This window comes from Tachysurus fulvidraco, chromosome 19 (assembly GCF_022655615.1).
Source record: "Tachysurus fulvidraco isolate hzauxx_2018 chromosome 19, HZAU_PFXX_2.0, whole genome shotgun sequence".
Taxonomy (NCBI): Eukaryota; Metazoa; Chordata; class Actinopteri; order Siluriformes; family Bagridae; genus Tachysurus; species Tachysurus fulvidraco.
The window spans coordinates 19612595-19630094 of NC_062536.1; positions in this window are offsets into that span (position 1 = coordinate 19612595).

The window sequence follows — 17500 nt, forward strand, 5'->3', positions numbered from 1 at the left end:
CAGACTCAACCCACCATTGTCTGTCAGGCATGACAGAGTTCTGGATGTGGGCAAACAGCAGAAGGACCTCCTGAATTCCTGCGTCCGGTGGAGTCGGCAATGTTGGTCTGGACCTCGGCCTGTAGAATCGCCTGCTTAAGGCTGGCAAACTCCAGCAATAAACGTGTCATCCACTCCGACTTCAGCCACCCCCACAAATCGGTCACCAAATCAAAGGGTTCAATGAAGGTCCCCATGTTGTCCTCAGAACAGCTTCTGATCCTCTGCATCTGCAGTAATGTCTGTAAGTCCTGTTCATGCTCCATGTGCAGCTCCAGGATCACTTGGTGTTGCATCTGGAGGAGGCTGGAGAGGGATTTAACTATTTCTGCTAGGGGTGAGGACTCCATGACAACTCTGGCATTCTCGATCACGGGGGTTTCGGCATTAGTGTAAATGGGTGTGTGGCAGAAATGAGGAAGCGGAAGGCAGACAAGATTTCTGTCTCACATGCAACTTTATTGAAAACTTTACAGTGTGGAATACATACACACACTCATACACACACTCATACACACACAACGGCGCTCGGCCATGTCCAGACTTGGGGGAAATTGCTATCTCCACTGTCCACATACATGAGCTCACAAACGTCCTGTATGAGTAAGTGTGGCTGTGATTGGTAAGAGGAGATAAATTCCCCTTCCAGGCTCTTCACTTTAGTTTTCAGTTCCACTTTACAAGCAGCATTAAAACTGCCACCTGCATGCTGCTAGAAGTGTGTGTGTGTGTGTGTGTGTGTGTGTGTGTGTGTGTGTGTGTGTGTGTGTGTGTGTGTGTGTGTGTGTGTGGGAGCGATTTACTATTTTCTAGTGAATCACACACACACACACACACACACACACACACACACACACAGAACAGGCGACTCTAATCACTGTGAGAACTGAATCCAATATAGGAGGTATGAATATTTTCCTCTTCCTCTACCTAGAATTATTCACACACACACACACACACACACACACACACACACACACACACACACAGACACACACACACTTATAATTTACTATTAAACCACTTGTATAGATGTATTAATTTATCAAAAAAAATTATTCTTTTCTATTTAATCATTAATCATATAATCAATACATGATTACATTAATTAGCTGAATTTGAGGGAAATCTCTTCCGATGTGTGTGTGTGTGTGTGTGTGTGTGTGTGTGTGTGTGTGTGTGTGTGTGTGTGTGTGTGTGTGTGTGTGTGTTTCCAGATGTTTCGAGTTTGTCATGCTGGTGTCAAGTGTCTCATGTGGTCTAGTGTTTAAGACATGCCTCAACACAAACACTGCACATCTGTCTGTCTACCCAGATGTAGCGTGTATCACGTCGCCTCGCTGCGTTACGTCGGATCAGAACCCGGGTTTGGGTTTTTACAGTAACGCTGCTGTACACGTTTACACTAATGGTGTCAGGGGCATCACTGTATTAGAGAAATCAATAAATAAGTAAATAATTAGCGATGAAAAAACTAATAATAATGAATTAACTAAGAGTCTAAGTGATCGTGAGACATAAGATTCAAAATAAAAAGAGAGAAAAAGAAAGATAATGATAATAAACTATGAATATAGGAAATATGAATATAGATCTAGGGGAAGGAAAAGAAACAAAAAATAACTATATACATACAAATTAATGCATAATGGATTACAAAAAAGAAAGAAAGAAAGAAAGAAAGAAAGAAAGAAAGAAAGAAAGAAAGAAAGAAAGAAAGAAAGATTAGATGAAAAAAATAATGAATTGATTGATGGTGCAAAAGAAAGAGAAAGAAAGAAAGAAAAAAGAAAGAATGTATTTATAAGTATAAAAATAATTTATAATTATATTATAATAAGACTGCTAAAACAATTAAGAGAAAGTGATTTAAAATGAATAAAACAAATAACCAAACAAACAAAAAGAAAGAACGAAAGAAAGAAAGAAAACTCTAAACAAGAGCATGGAGACAGAGGGAATTGGCGACACAGATGGTGAGGTCATGAACTGAAGTTAGATTGTAGAAAATTCATGTGAGAAGAACGATTATAAAAATTAATGACATTTAATTTTCACTCCATTTCATACGTTATATCCACATTATCATGAGGATTCAATCCAACAGTGTTATTTGTGCCGATTGTTTTAGCTATATACATCTAGTAAAATCGGAACGTAATTCAAAATGTATTGTCTACAACGGGAGCGCAGGAGGAGATGGCGCGACTACATGTCATACAGAATAGCATGAAATACCCATTTATTAGAGAACTGCAGAACACGAAATATTTTCCTTAATGTACACGTATCATAAAATGTCAATTCTGCAAATACAGTCATGAAGCACAATCGCTACTCATCATCGTCCTAACTATTACGGTGTTCATTACAAAACCGTCATGTGCTCACTATAACATTTTCGTCTTAAATTTTCACCCACAGATTAATTCTGTGATTTTTGTCAAGGTGTTAACGATCAGTCTAATTGTTAGAAACATATAAGTCCTCCGGTGACCCGGGTATGTAATGCTTCATGGCACTGCCGGCACTGTTGGAGGATTACGCCAATGGTAGAATAAGGAGAGAACGAGTTTTCAGGGACCATGATGATTTCATGGCCCATGATGATGACTGGCTAATAAGCCGATTTAGATTCCGTAGAGCTGTGCTCTTGGATCTATGTGCTGAATTGGGTCCAGTATTAGAGAGGGCAACATGCCGGAACCATGCCATCCCAGTCCTCACCACTCTGGGGTTCTTGGCAACCGGCTGTTTCCAGCGGGAATTGGCAGACAGGTATATTATTTATATTAAAAAAAAAACTATAAGTAATCCTCGACTTTGTCTAAAACCTTTTTGTATATGAATGAAATAATTCTATTGGAATCTATCATCTCACCCTATGGGTCCTGGTATATCACAGCCGTCCCTGAGTGCCATAATGTGTCGTTTTGAACGGTATACTTAATATGGGTAGTCGGTACATCAGGTTCCCCTACACTGTGCGAGAACAGGTGGAAATAAAAATGCAATTTGCAGCGATGTCTGGTTTTCCAAATGTAATCGGCGCAATCGACTGCACTCATGTTGCTATAAGGGCACCATCTGTAAATGAATTTGCTTATGTTTAACAATATTAAAAAGTAGAAACTGTAACAATTTTGTTTTTAATATAATTATAACAATGTTGCTTGTGATATGATTATAACCTGCAGGCGACAGTGGCTACCTACCCCCTAAGACGCTGGCTCCTCACCCCATTTTTAAACCCGCAGAGCACAGAGGAAACTCATTATAACGACGTCTACTCTCGTGCCGGCGCAGTTGTGGAGCATGTAACGGGCGGGTAAAAAATGGGCATGTACAGGGCAGGATATGAGGCTGGTTCACGTATGCACATCTGCGGGAACATTGCTTACAGGTGTGCGTATGCACGGTTTTATTTTTGGCTTTTGGGTGCACGTAAACTTTTAGTAGGGATCCTACACACAGTTTTATACATGAGACCCCTGGTGTGTACAAACAGAACTAGAACACTTCCCAGAAAAAGGCCCTATGTGGTGTATTGGGACACAGCCACTGATTACGGTGTGTGGTGTTTAAAGTGTAAAGTGCGTTCTGTAGAAACATCTCCACAAAGCGAGTCTAAAACTGGCCTGAATGGTGATTAGCATCTCTGCTATGAATACAAAATTCATTCATTCATTCATTCATTCATTCATTCATTCATCCATTCATCTTCTACCGCTTATCCGAACTTCTCGGGTCACGGGAAGCCTGTGCCTATCTCAGGCGTCATCGAGCATTGAGGCAGGATACACCCTGGACGGAGTGCCAACCCATCACAGGGCACACACACACACACACTCTCATTCACTCACACACTCACACACTACGGACAATTTTCCAGAGATGCCAATCAACCTACCATGCATGTCTTTGGACCGGGGGAGGAAACCAGAGTACCCGGAGGAAACCCCCGAGGCACGGGGAGAACATGCAAACTCCACACACACAAGGCGGAGGTGGGAATCGAACCCCCAACCCCTAATTCACAACTTCTCTGAGGTAAATGTTTTTATCCCTGATGTTCTGAAAGTCATCACTATGTCTTTACATCGTCTGTATAAAAGATCTGCGCTAGTGAGATGACCTGTTATCGTCATCTGTAAACTAGCGCTATGCTAATGCCTGCTTTGTTTATTTCTCATTACTCAGTTACCTAACAGAAGTGTTCTCATACATCAATGTAGAGATGTTCTAATGTCACCATACTTTACGAACATGAAGGCTAGTCATGAATTAACATAAAGATATTATACACAATATTCCTCTTTTTCTCTCTTTTTCTCCTTCTTTTATTTAAAAATAACCCGATGAGACAGATGTGTATTATGAGGCTGTGATGCACGTCTTCCTGTACTGAAAAACAGCAGGACAATGATGTCCTTTCTGTCGGTAATGGTATTCACTCACACACACACACACACACACACACACACACACACACACACACACACACACACACACACAGTACTTTAAAATAGCTTCTTCAGAGCGAGCAGATACACATCTGCATGATGTTACACAACACATGTTGATTCATTCCTTATTACACCAGTTACACACACGAGGAAGACAGAACAGAGAGACAGAGAGAGGGGGAGAGAGAGAGAGAGAGAGAGAGAGAGAGAGAGGAAGGAGAAAAAAGGAGAGAGAGGGAGAGAGAGGGAGAGAGAGGGATATCTCTCTCTCTCTCCCCTTCTCCCTCTCCCCCCTTCGTTCTCTACCTCGCTTCTCTGCTCTCTCTTTCTCTGCTCTCTCCCTCTCTCTCTCTCTCTCTCCTTTCTTTCCCCTCCCTCCCTCCCTCCCTTCCACTCCCTCCCTCACTCCCTCCTCCCTCCCTCCTCTCCTTGCGTCTTTCTCTGTTCTCTCTCTCTATCTCTCTGCTCTCGTATATCTCTCTTCTCCTTTCCTTCCCCCCTACCTCCCTCCCTCCCTCACTCCCTCCACTCCCTCCCTCCCTCCCTCCCTCCTCTCTTCTCTCTGCTCGCTCTAGAGAGTGAGAGAGAGAGAATTTCAGTACAAAAGAAAGAAAGAAAGAAAGAAAGAAAGAAAGAAGAGTAAGAGCGAGAGAGCGAGAGAGAGAGAGAGAGAGAATTTCATTACAAAAGAAAGAAAGAAAGAAAGAAAGAAAGAAAGAAAGAAGAGTGAGAGCGAGAGAGAGAGAGAGAGAGAGAGAGAGAGAGAGAGAGAGAATTTCGTTACAAAAGAAAGAAAGAAAGAAAGAAAGAAAGAAAGAAAGAAAGAAAGAAAGAAAGAAAGAAAGAAAGAGGTTTGAGGACAGAGATGATGTTCTGGAGTAACTGCTGTAGTGTTGCTATACACTGCACAAGTATTAACTATACAGGGGTCAAAGGTTAAAGATGGTTCTGTCCATCACAGTTGAGAATTCTAACACATTAATATTGATAAAATAATCACCTTCTTCTAGCCAATCACAATCCAGAATTCAGCAACACTGAGGCTTAATATAATAAGTAAAATAAAAAAATATACTTAATATAATAAGTAAAATAAAAATAGTTTACATTTCCTGTTAGAATTACTTTAGAATTTCACTTCACGACTGTAAATAACAGAACAGAGGATCAGCTCCTTCTACACAAAGCATCTGATGTCAGATAATAGCCAAGTTCAACGGATCCACAGACGACTGTAAAGTAATCGTTATGTTTTCTGTGTCAGAACTTTATTTATTTAACTCTACACAACTCAGCGCTCATTAAATTCTCAGTGCATTTCAGACTCTCATTCTTTACATCTCTTTAGCGGGACTCTGAGACTCGGTGAAAATCGACGTGGCCTGAAACTGAACTTTTCGATCCCGAGTGTTTTCGATCTTTTAACGTATTTAGACGTGCAGATCGTCAGGGTGAGACGTCAGAGCTTAGAGACCGCTTCAGTTTAAGCAACAGAAATGAACGACTGATGGATTCATGTCAGTGTAGCCAATGAGCAGAAAGGGGCGTGTCTTGTCAGTATGGGCGGAGAGAGTGTTCAGTGCGCGTGTGTGACGTTAGCAGAAAGCGGTTTTAACATCGACATGGAGGATAAAAACAAAGAAAGAAAGAGAAGAAAGACTTACGATAAGGACAAGAAGTAGGACGTGTTAATATAGGATCAGCTTTCCAGCGCTGGAGAGAACTGAAGGAGCAGGAAGTTGGCCACATATTCACAGGTTGGAGTTTCCCGAGTCAATAACTCCTGAGCTAAACGCTGTTACTACACAAATAACACCTCTTTTCTATCGTAGTAATGTAGAGAGGCAGCTACAACCGCGTTTTGTGTAGTAACAGCGTTTAGCTCAGGAGTTATCGACTCGGGAAACTCCGACCTGTGAATATGTGGCCGACTTTACTTAAGACGCCGAGGCGCTTTTTTCCTTCTCGATAGGTGAGTAACGTTGGTTTTGCTTTGTTACACAGAACTAATATATGTCTTTGTCCTTTACATGATTATGCTTGTGTGGCATTTTTGCTTGTTTGTTTATCTACAATCGTATTGTTCTTCCCTTCAGCTATGATAAAGACACATTTCTTTCCGTTAGTCGCCTGGGTTACGTATGTATGTGTGGGCGGAGCTATCGATACAGGGGTGGGACCCATTTGGGTTAGGGGCGTGTTTGTTTTGGTGATTTCAAATGTCAACATTGGCTTTCAAACATTGGAGACCCCACCTTTAACTAACTAGCTAATAAAATACCATTAAAGGTAAGAAAGAAAAAGAGAAACAAAAAAGAGGAAAAAAGATGCTAAAATCAACCTTTAAGAAATCACTAAAGATTCTGAAATCAAATTTCCCAATAAGCGGTGTGGCTGTTTCTCAGTAACAAACACATGATCTAGTAGTGGGAACTAGAAGAATTTGTGGTCACTGCTAAAAGTAAGTAATGTTTCATTTTAGTGATATAAATTCATTTCTTAGTAACTTACCAACAGATCTGAGATCAGTGTTGATAACTGATAATTCTCTCTCATTCCCTTTGTCATTGTGGCTTTACATTGCATGATAGCAAGGAAAATCATAGTTTTAGCCACATGGTGTCTTTTCTTCATGATATCTCAACACATCTGAGGTCAATGTTGAAGTTTCACACAGGTTGGTTCATTACCTCATCACAGTGTAAGCTGCATGCTAGCTCAATAATTTGTTGTTTTAGCCACAGTGTGTCATTTATTATTAGTTTGCTGTCATATCTGAGGGAAATATTGCTATTCCATTGCTGTGCTTTTACATTGTTTATGTAGTGACTAAACCAATTAAGTTAGCATTTGCTCTGTGTTTATAGATCCCATTTGCCTAGCCACAGTTTTACAGCCTTTGTTACTTGAACAGGGAGCGTTTTTACACTACTGTTGTACAAAATCTATCGACAAAGATCACTTTAATTAGAACTAGCACAAACTAAATTTAACTGAAATAAACTAAGAATGGAGGCATGGTGGCTTAGTAGTTAGCACGTTTGCCTCATACTTCCAGTGTTGGGGGTTCGATTCCCTTCTCCACCTTGTGTGTGTGGAGTTTGCATGTTCTCCCCGTGCCTCGGGGGTTTCCTCCGGGTACTCCGGTTTCCTCCCCCGGTCCAAAGACATGCATGGTAGGTTGATTGGCATCTCTGGAAAATTGTCCATAGTGTGTGTGTGTGTGAGTGAATGAGAGTGTGTGTATGCCCTGTGATGGGTTGGCACTCCGTCCAGGGTGTATCCTGCCTCGATGCCCGATGACGCCTGAGATCCGAGACGTTCGGATAAGCGGTAGAAAATGAATGAGTGAATGATAAAATAAGAATAAATCTAGTTTAACAGACTTGTGTAGAAGTTTATGGGTAAATCAGAATGTTTTTGTTCACTAAGACAATGTGTAGAAATAGTTTTTAAGTATAAAGGCAGTATATCCAGTAAAACCAGTACAAACAACCAATCCAACAACACTGAAATATATAGTATAACAACATCTATTTTTTTTCTACCTGCCAGAGAACACGTGTTCCCCAAATCAAACTACTGCATAACGAATGCTGGGTTCTCCCAGCGAGGTCAAAGATCAAGCTGTATCACTTGTCGCTCCTATCATTGAGCACAGATGTGTGCTGTCAGGTCGACTCGTCCTGCGAGATGTCCGAAACAGAAAACCATCCCAGTGGAACCACTGACACGGACCCGAACCAGCCACCCTCTAATCATTCAGTGACCTCCTGACCCCCCGGAACCCCGACCCTGTACCACCGCCATCCCCTGATACCCCTTAAAACAGAGCTCCACCACCTCACAGATGCCCAACACAATTCGCCTGAGCAGAACCCGGCGTGTCTCAGACTTCCTTAGACATGAGACGGGTTCAGGAGTTCACTGTGGCGTGAACTGTCTCGAGCACTACTTCTACATTCTGCAGAAATCTGTTCATGACAACTGGCTTAATTCTAAAATTTCCACAAATGTCCCATTTCTGGTATGAAAGCATATACAGATGAATAACCTGGTTGTGTTAATCAGTGTGTTTCTTCTTTGGCTCTGTTCTCTGTATAGTAAATCTTACACTCCAATAAATATGACATTTTTTTTTTAGTCTGAACTAAATTTTTCCTCTCAGTGATTCAACAGATATAACTTTTCCCTGAAGGAAGCTAGCAGGGTTCGTCTTACAGGCACACGTCGTGTCTGCAATGAGGCTTAAGTGAATTTAATCAACACTACAAATGACCTGGAACATTGTATATACTGCAGTACAATTCAGTCACAAAATCCTCTCCATCTCATCCACAATGAATGAATTAGCATAGAACAAAGATGCATTTCTCCCAGCAGGTACGGCAAAGCCACAGAACGAGACGCCTGGGACCTGTTACCAATCCACTCCAGATAAACATCCTGCTGGTTTTTATGCTTCCTATGGTTAAAGGTCATGACAGCCAGGCCATAACCAATCATTATATAAATCAGGATGGGCCTAGTGACCCTGTCTTCAGTACCGTGCAAATCAATTAGCTTTAGCTCAGCTCAAAGGGGATAAAGAGGCTGACGGATTGGGGTTTTTTTTAAAGGAGTAGTTCAGTGAAGATACAATTTAGTCAACACGAAGCTCATGAATCTTTGCGTTGGAGCTATGATGCTAATGTAGCTAGGAAATCAAGTCTAGCTCTACGTTTACTTGTTTTTAAACGACATCGCTAATTTCTGTAACCTCTCAAAATTAAAAGAAAACAACATTTTGTAGTTTTGGACAAAACTATATGTATCTACATACTGTTGATTAAGATCAATACTTTTTATTTTACAGCAGGCGAATGTGGGAAATGTTGGCATTCACGCATTAGCACTTACATTTTAGGCTTATAGAAACGGCTCCTGCGTGTAAACACAGGCACTGAGATAATGAAATCTGCACATGACTGAACTTCACCATGATTAACACCTGATCACATCATTCTGCTTAGAAGAAATGACCCTGACATCACAGCACATGATTTTCAGCTGCACTCTGAACTCTGCAGTCTTGTATTCGGCCGTCCGGCCCCTAATCCGCCACAGCCTTTCAGAAGAGTTTTAGCTCCTGAAGGTTTAATCGATAGCTACAGGGTCACGCCTTCAGATCTATACAACATCAAGCACTAGGATTTATTCGGCACCATTATTCACCGCTCTATAACCCCAGGTCTTTATCAGTGTATGGGTTTCTGAAATTCTAACCTTTAATTTGTTATAACAAGCAGCAAATATTTGTGTGTGATTTGGATTTTGAATCATTTTAGACATATATGGAAAAGCAATTCCTAAACTCAGAAATTCATTGGTCTGATTTTGCTAGAATGTGCACCATTATTCTCAGCACACCCGTATCACTCCAGCTCTCAGATGACATGAGAGATTGGGAGTTACTGTTGGAGAGAGGTTTGCTAGCCAAAGTCCCATGTTTCAGATTCCTGAAGCATTTGTGCTAAATACATGATAACACACACTGAAAGCCAATAGACTTACACGGTGCTTTCAAATCCAATTCAGTGCAATCAAATGGAAGAAACAGTTCAGCCAGTATCCATCTTATTCCTTAGAGCTCCTTCTCAATCCCTAACCCATCCTAATCAAAATCCAGCAGGTCCGATCTCCATTTCCGCATCCTATATTCAAATCCCCATCCCCACCCCAAGGAAGGGCTCATGATCGTCTTCTAAAATCCTATCTCCAAAATCCACATCTTTGTCCTTAACCCATCTTCACAGTGCTTCATCTATGTCCACACCATTTTCCCCAAAGATCCATCTCTGTTCCAAAGCCATAATTACAGGCCCAAATACCAGACCTGACGTTCTAGTCTCTGTCCCAGTGACATACTCAAAGACACCAAATCCATCACAACCCTATTTCAAAAAGTCCACAGTCTCCATACCCAAAATCCCAAACAAGAATGTCCTATACACTAAGGTCCTGTGACCTGTTTCAACCTCGTCCCCAAAGGAACCAACTATAGACCTGCAGGTCCAATCCTCATTCCTGTGCAGAATACTGTATACAGGTCCCATCTTTAGATTGATCCCATGGCCCATTATCTAAATCCCTGGAGGCACCATTTCTATCTTGATCCCATACCTGAATGTCACATCTCCATCCATATTCCATACCTTGAAGGCTCTCCAATCTCCAATCCTATTCCTGACCCCATCTCCATATAGAACCCCATTCCCAAATTCCCCAAAATCATCTTAACCACACACCTGAAGACACCATGACTTTAAGGTCCTCTATCCATATCCCAGTTTGTGTCTGAGCTAAATTTATTCATTCATTAATTTTCTACCGCTTATCCCAACTTCTCGGGTCACGGGGAGCCTGTGCCTATCTCAGGCGTCATCGAGCATCGAGGCAGGAAACACCCTGGACGGAGTGCCAACCCATCACAGGGCACATACACACTCTCATTCACTCACACACTCACACACTACGGACAATTTTCCAGAGATGCCAATCAACCTACCATGCATGTCTTTGGACCGGGGAGGAAACCGGAGTACCCGGAGGAAACCCCCGAGGCACGGGGAGAACATGCAAACTCCACACACACAAGGCGGAGGCGGGAATCGAACCCCCGACCCTGGAGGTGTGAGGAGAACGTGCTAACCACTAAGCCACCGTGCCCCACTCTGAGCTAAATAAGAACTTAAAAAGATTTCTGTGTAGTTAATGAGCATAAAGCTCTTCGATTTATCATACAATAAGGAATCCTGCTGAGGATCTGGGGCCACAACAGCAAACTCTGTCAGTTTTATTTTGTCTTGTGTGTTTTTCTTCTTAAGGGAAATAGAGAAAGTCAGAATTTAATTTACGCTCCTACTTTTGAATGTTTTCATCATGTATTACTGACGAATTCGACTTTGTTCCAGTTTACAGTGAGAAGACATCAGACCCACTGCACGCCAAGCATTTTCCACATCTACCTAAACCTAATAAACACCCTCCTGTGGGGCTATTATTCTAATGTAATTACTAAAATGGCTATGACCTAAACAAACTCAATTAGCTTTATGTCTCTTTTGCATGCAGCAGAAATCTGTTCTACCGAAATCAATTGAATGAAAGACCTCGGCAAAAATGTTTCGACCGTTTCACTTCCCCTCTCCATTTTTCTTTTGGATGAATCTAGTGAATATCTACTAGCATCACATTTCCTCACACTATGAGCTAGTCAGTACACAGATTAGCATCTTAACTCTATGATACGACAAAAACAGAGTGCATAAATATCCAAGAATTAAGTAGAATTATACTGGAAGTTATGCACACTTCGCGAGAGTCATGAGGAGAAGTGGATCAGGGCATGTTCAACACTACTGGACCAAGGGGATGTGTAATCATTTGCATGTGTGTTACTTTTTTCCTATTCGGTTCATTCCAGTTCAATCATTGTTCCATGATAAGTGTAACGAGGGAGCTCTAAATACAATAATGTGTAGCTGCTCATTAATCTTGAAGCGTATGCTAAGATGAAGCTGAATCCATGCTGATAATTCAGAGTTTGTGCTCAGTGAACCATCATTATCTAATCGAGAAAGCTTGAGTTTAAAAGTGCTGGGGATGGAAAGATGATGGTGGAAAATCAGGTGGGTTTAATGGAAAAGATGCGATTTGGAAGTCACTGGAGATTAGCTTCTATGATACTTTGTTCATCCAGACACCGTATGAAGGGAAAACGTTAGCCGACAACGTTAGTGGGCATTAGACTGACAAAAAAGATGCTATAATGCCCCTTTTCCACCGAGGCAATTCGAGTGCTGGTTCGGAGCCTAATTTAGAACCAGTTCTTTCTGTTTTGACCGCCAAAGCACCATCTCCGAACCAGGAAAAGTGGTTCTTAAGTAGCACCAAAACGTTGCTGGTCTAGACTTAAGAACCGCTTGTGTCAGGAGCTGTGGGCGGGGCTACTGTTAGCGCATTTGATAATGTACCTTAAGTATACTAATGTTTAATACACTTTTACTTTACCACGATATGATACATTATCAGCACACATGATAGTAGGTAGCTACATGCTAAGGCTAACTTTTTTTCTGTGTTAACGATAAAATAACGTTATGTACTTTATCGATCACAACCTCCGTTTATACAGATTACACGGAGCCGCACGTACACGTTTTATTCGCCGCGTTTGGATGCCGATGTAGGTTCACAAAGCCATGAGCATTAACAATAATGTAACATCCGCCGTTGTTGTTGTTGTGTTTGTGTTTGTCGCTGCTGCGCTAACGTTGCTGGGACACGTGACACGTATACAGTGACGTCACACTCGGCGCTGTGATGCTCTCTAGCCGGTGGAAAGGCAAACCGGTTCTTAGAAGGTTCGCCAGTGGAACCAACTTTGAACCAGCACCAGCGCTAGCTCTGAACCAGCACCCGGTTCTTTCCAGTGGAAAAGATGCTATAAGATGCTATGATACAGCCTTAATACAATCCTCCAGCTATACCAGGGGTGACCAACCCGCGGCTTCCGAGCCGCATGTGGCTCTTTGCCCGGTTACATGCGGCTCTTACGTTCATATCGAATTTTGTATTCGTGTCTTTTTAATATGCGTGCATGTGAGTGGGATGAAAATACCTTTCCCAGTAGGAACGTTTCCCAGTAGGAGCAAGATCATTTGAATAAACAATTTGTGTTAAGTTCGCTCTCAAAATGGCAGGAAAAAAGGTGATGTTCATGTGTGCCCGTGTGTATGATGTGGCTCTTTGCAGTAACACGGTAAAAAATGTGGCTCTTGGTCTGTGACTGCTTGGCCACCCTTGAGCTATACTGAGTTATAGACATCCATATATGAGAGATTTCTCACAGAATAAAACAGCATAAATAAGTCACTATGCTTGTTTAGTAAAGGTTCATAGCGTAACATTAAGGTAATCCATGAACAAGGTTAAAACACAGGTACAAAGACATGCAGGCTCAGATTCAATACCAAACAGGGTATAATGTACATTGACCAACTAATCAAGCACTAACACAGGTGAACACAACAGGCTAACAAACCGATGTGTTTGTTATCAGGGTTGTTGAAGAACCGAAGTGGAAAATCATGAGCACATGGTGTTTGTCGCCATGGGAACGCCAATGCGAAAGTCGAGGAAATATATGACACATTCACTGTCTTGAGTGTCCTGAACTTTTCCCACCGAAACTGAACCCAAAAAAATGCCACAAAAATTTAAATATCATTTATCGTTTGTGAAGCGATAATTACAGAACTACACACGTCCTACGACCCAGAGAACTAATTCCATCCAAACAGCACCTTGCCCCTGAATTTAATGCTGGACAGAGCAGGGAGCTGAAACTGTACTGAAACTTGACGAGGGAAAGATTTTATATGAAGAACCGATCCACTGAGTGTCAGAGAGGAAACAAAGAAATGCAACAATCAACAGAAAGTAGGAACGAAAAACGACGACCATACAAGGTAAACGGATAAGGAACAAACTGTGGTTGAAAGTAACACGTGCTTTCATTATTCATTCATTCATTTTCTACCGCTTATCCGAACTACCTCGGGTTGCCTGGGACACACTCACACACTACGGACAATTTTCCAGAGATGCCAATCAACCTACCATGCATGTCTTTGGACCGGGGGAGGAAACCGGAGTACCCGGAGGAAACCCCCGAGGCACGGGGAGAACATGCAAACTCCACACACACAAGGTGGAGGCGGGAATCGAACCCCCAACCCTAGAGGTGTGAGGCGAACATACTAACCACTAAGCCACCGTGCCCCCCTGCTTTCATTAGGATTATTTATATTCATCAGGAGTGCTGTGGAAAAGGAGAAGACATATGTAATAAACACAAAACACACATACTCTAAATACACACTAAAAAAGTAAGAAATTCTAAATACGTTAAAAACTCATGAACCTCCGTCAAATCTCCGTAACTGAATGTCAGAAATGTAGACTGTGCAGATGGCTTCCCATGTGATTTATAAAACTGCCACTGCTAGATGACTTAATACTTATAAATGTGTGTGTGTGTGTGTGTGTGTGTGTGTGTGTGTGTGTGTGTGTGTGTGTGTGTGTGTGTGTGTATTTAAGCATGTGACTGTGTAATATCTCAGAGCAGATGTGTGTGGATTAAATGATACATTTTTATGATTACAAGTCGCTCAGAAGCACCTCTGGGGTTTCTGGGGAATCTGTAGAGACGCTGATGAAGCAGCAGCTGCCAATGCTGTTCCGTTATAAATCATATCACAGAGCTCACGCCTATGAACTCACAGCATTCCAGTTGGGAAGAGGAATTCACTTTCTTGTCAGCATGACATATTTGGGAAGCACATGAGGTGTTATGCACTGTTTAATCACTGTTTATCTCTGTTCCTGATGACCAGTCACTGATTAGCACCATTCTCATTGACTAATTCCTGAACACCAATCACTTATTACCAATGATACTAATTAACAATCACTGATCACCATTGTGTCCCAACAACCAATCACTGATCACCATTGTGTCCCAACAACCAATCACTGATCACCATTGTTTCCCAACAACCAATCACTGATCGGCATTCACTAAATTTCAGGGGTTTCGTTACCACGACATAAAGTGGGCGTGTTTCCAGAGGTCTTGGAAAAACACTCTCTTTCAAAAAAAAACCCAGCATACTACGAAGGACAAAACAGTCATAAAGTAGATTTTTTAGAAAACAAATAAACAACCAAAAACTACGGTTATGGTTAGGGTTAGGGTTAGATTAACAAATAGGCCACGCCTACCCGATGACGCAATATCTGTTACACTATTCTGACATCCCTGGAAATAAGTGACTGCTATCACTGATCGCCATGGATTGCCAACAACCAATCACTGATCACCATTGTTGCCCAGCAACCAATCACTGATCACCATTGTTTCCCAACAACCAATCACTGATTGTCATTGTTTCCCAACAACCAATACCAACACCAATGCACTTTTTGCCCCTGTAGTACACATATCTAGATGAGTAATAACTTATAATCACACTCTCCTGTGTCTCCCAGGTAAGGATGAGGTTCGTTTTGAGTCTGATTCCTCTTGAGGGGGTTTTCCTCACCTCTGACTCGCCCATTTGGGACAAATTTGTACATGGGATTTATCAAACTAGATGGAATTCATCACCTTCAATCCCAACAAACAAAAGAAACCCTTCTGCACAAAAGAAGCAAAAGATTATGATGACTCATGTTAACATTCCCCTAAAACAGAGCTAGCGACATTTATAAAGCACAAATATAAAACGGCTCCGTAAGATAAGTGCCTCAGGACGACTACAGCACAACTATCATGTCTGTAATCACAAGTTCACAACAACAACCATTACACTGAGCAAATAAGTGTACACACACACACACAAACACACACACACACACACACACACACAAACACACACACAAACACACACATCAAACACCTCATCTGGAACACATCGATGCTAACAAGTGGCTCTTTTATTGTGCGACTGGCGTCTCTGAATAAACAACCATGAAATAAAGAAGAAAAGGGGAAAAGTCATCCATCATCAGTGACAGAGAGAAGAGAGAGAGAGAGAGAGAGAGAGAGAGAGAGAGAGAGAGAGAGAGAGAGAGAGAGATTCTTATTATTATTATTATTATTATTATTATTATTATTATTATTATTATTATTATTATTATTAATACTATTCATTTCATTTTAATAAAACGGACATGATCTCTAGCCAGCTAGCATAAACTAACCTTAAACAATTTGTGATTTTCCATTCAGAGATGGTTGTGATATATAGCCTACTGCTAACTAGTTAGCTAGCTAATGTTCAGCTCAATTTCATCCATTTTCACAAAGTATTATTAAGTGATATTTATAAATGTTTAACTTTTCACTGCTAACGCAAATAAGTTAGCTAACATTGATTACTGAGATATTTTCTGGATCTTTAACATAAATGTTAATGCTAATGCTAATGCTATCCAGCTATGTAACATTAGCTAAACAACTGTTTTCTGAAACACATGATTTGTAAGTCATGTTCATAAACCTTCATAAACTTTAATGCTAATGTTTTCCTAGCAAGCTGTAAGCTGGATCTTAAACCGTGTGTAAAACGTCACTGCTAATGCTAGTCGAATGACTATTATGAGTTAACTACATGGGAATGTTTTCAGAAAATGTTGTTGTGTTTAGTGTGGATTAAATTTATTTAGAAATGTTGCCATGATTTTAGTGTGTTTCATGTTGTGTTCATTCTGGTACAGAGACATGATGCTATTACACACTTTCACAATAAAATAATATGAAGTGACTCCTAAAAGATTAACTTAACTGTCTGAGAAAAGACGTTTCAAATAGAACTGACTGCTTGAGACCGAACAGGACCTTATTTCATGATCTGATCAGTTCATTGAAAACAGATTATATCCTGGGTCTAGACATTACAGCCGTTTATTCAGTCTTGTGTGTGTGTGTGTGTGTGTGTGTGTGTGTGTGTGTGTGTGTGTGTGTGTGTGTGTGTGTGTGTGTATGTGTGTGTGTGTGTGAGAAATATCCTTTGATCATTTGACGACAATAATCTGTTGTGGCCTTTTGCCCTCCTTTGTCTTTTAAGTGAGCACATTCTTCGAAAAAGGAGGCAATTCAGTCCATATGGACGTCCATCTACTGCCAAATACAGTCTAGTGACTAACAGGAGGTGTGTGTGTGTGTGTGTGTGTGTGTGTGTGTGTGTGTGTGTGTGTGTGTGTGTGTGTGTGTGTGTGTGTGTGTGTGTGTGTATGTGTGTGATTTTTGTGTGTGTGCTTGTGTGAGTGTTTGTAGTGTTTGTGTGTGTGCGAGAATGTGTGTGTGTGTGAGTGTGTGTGGGTGTTGTAAGTATGTGTGTAAGTGTTTGTGTGTGTTTGTGTGTGTTTATGTGTGTGTGTTTGTGTGT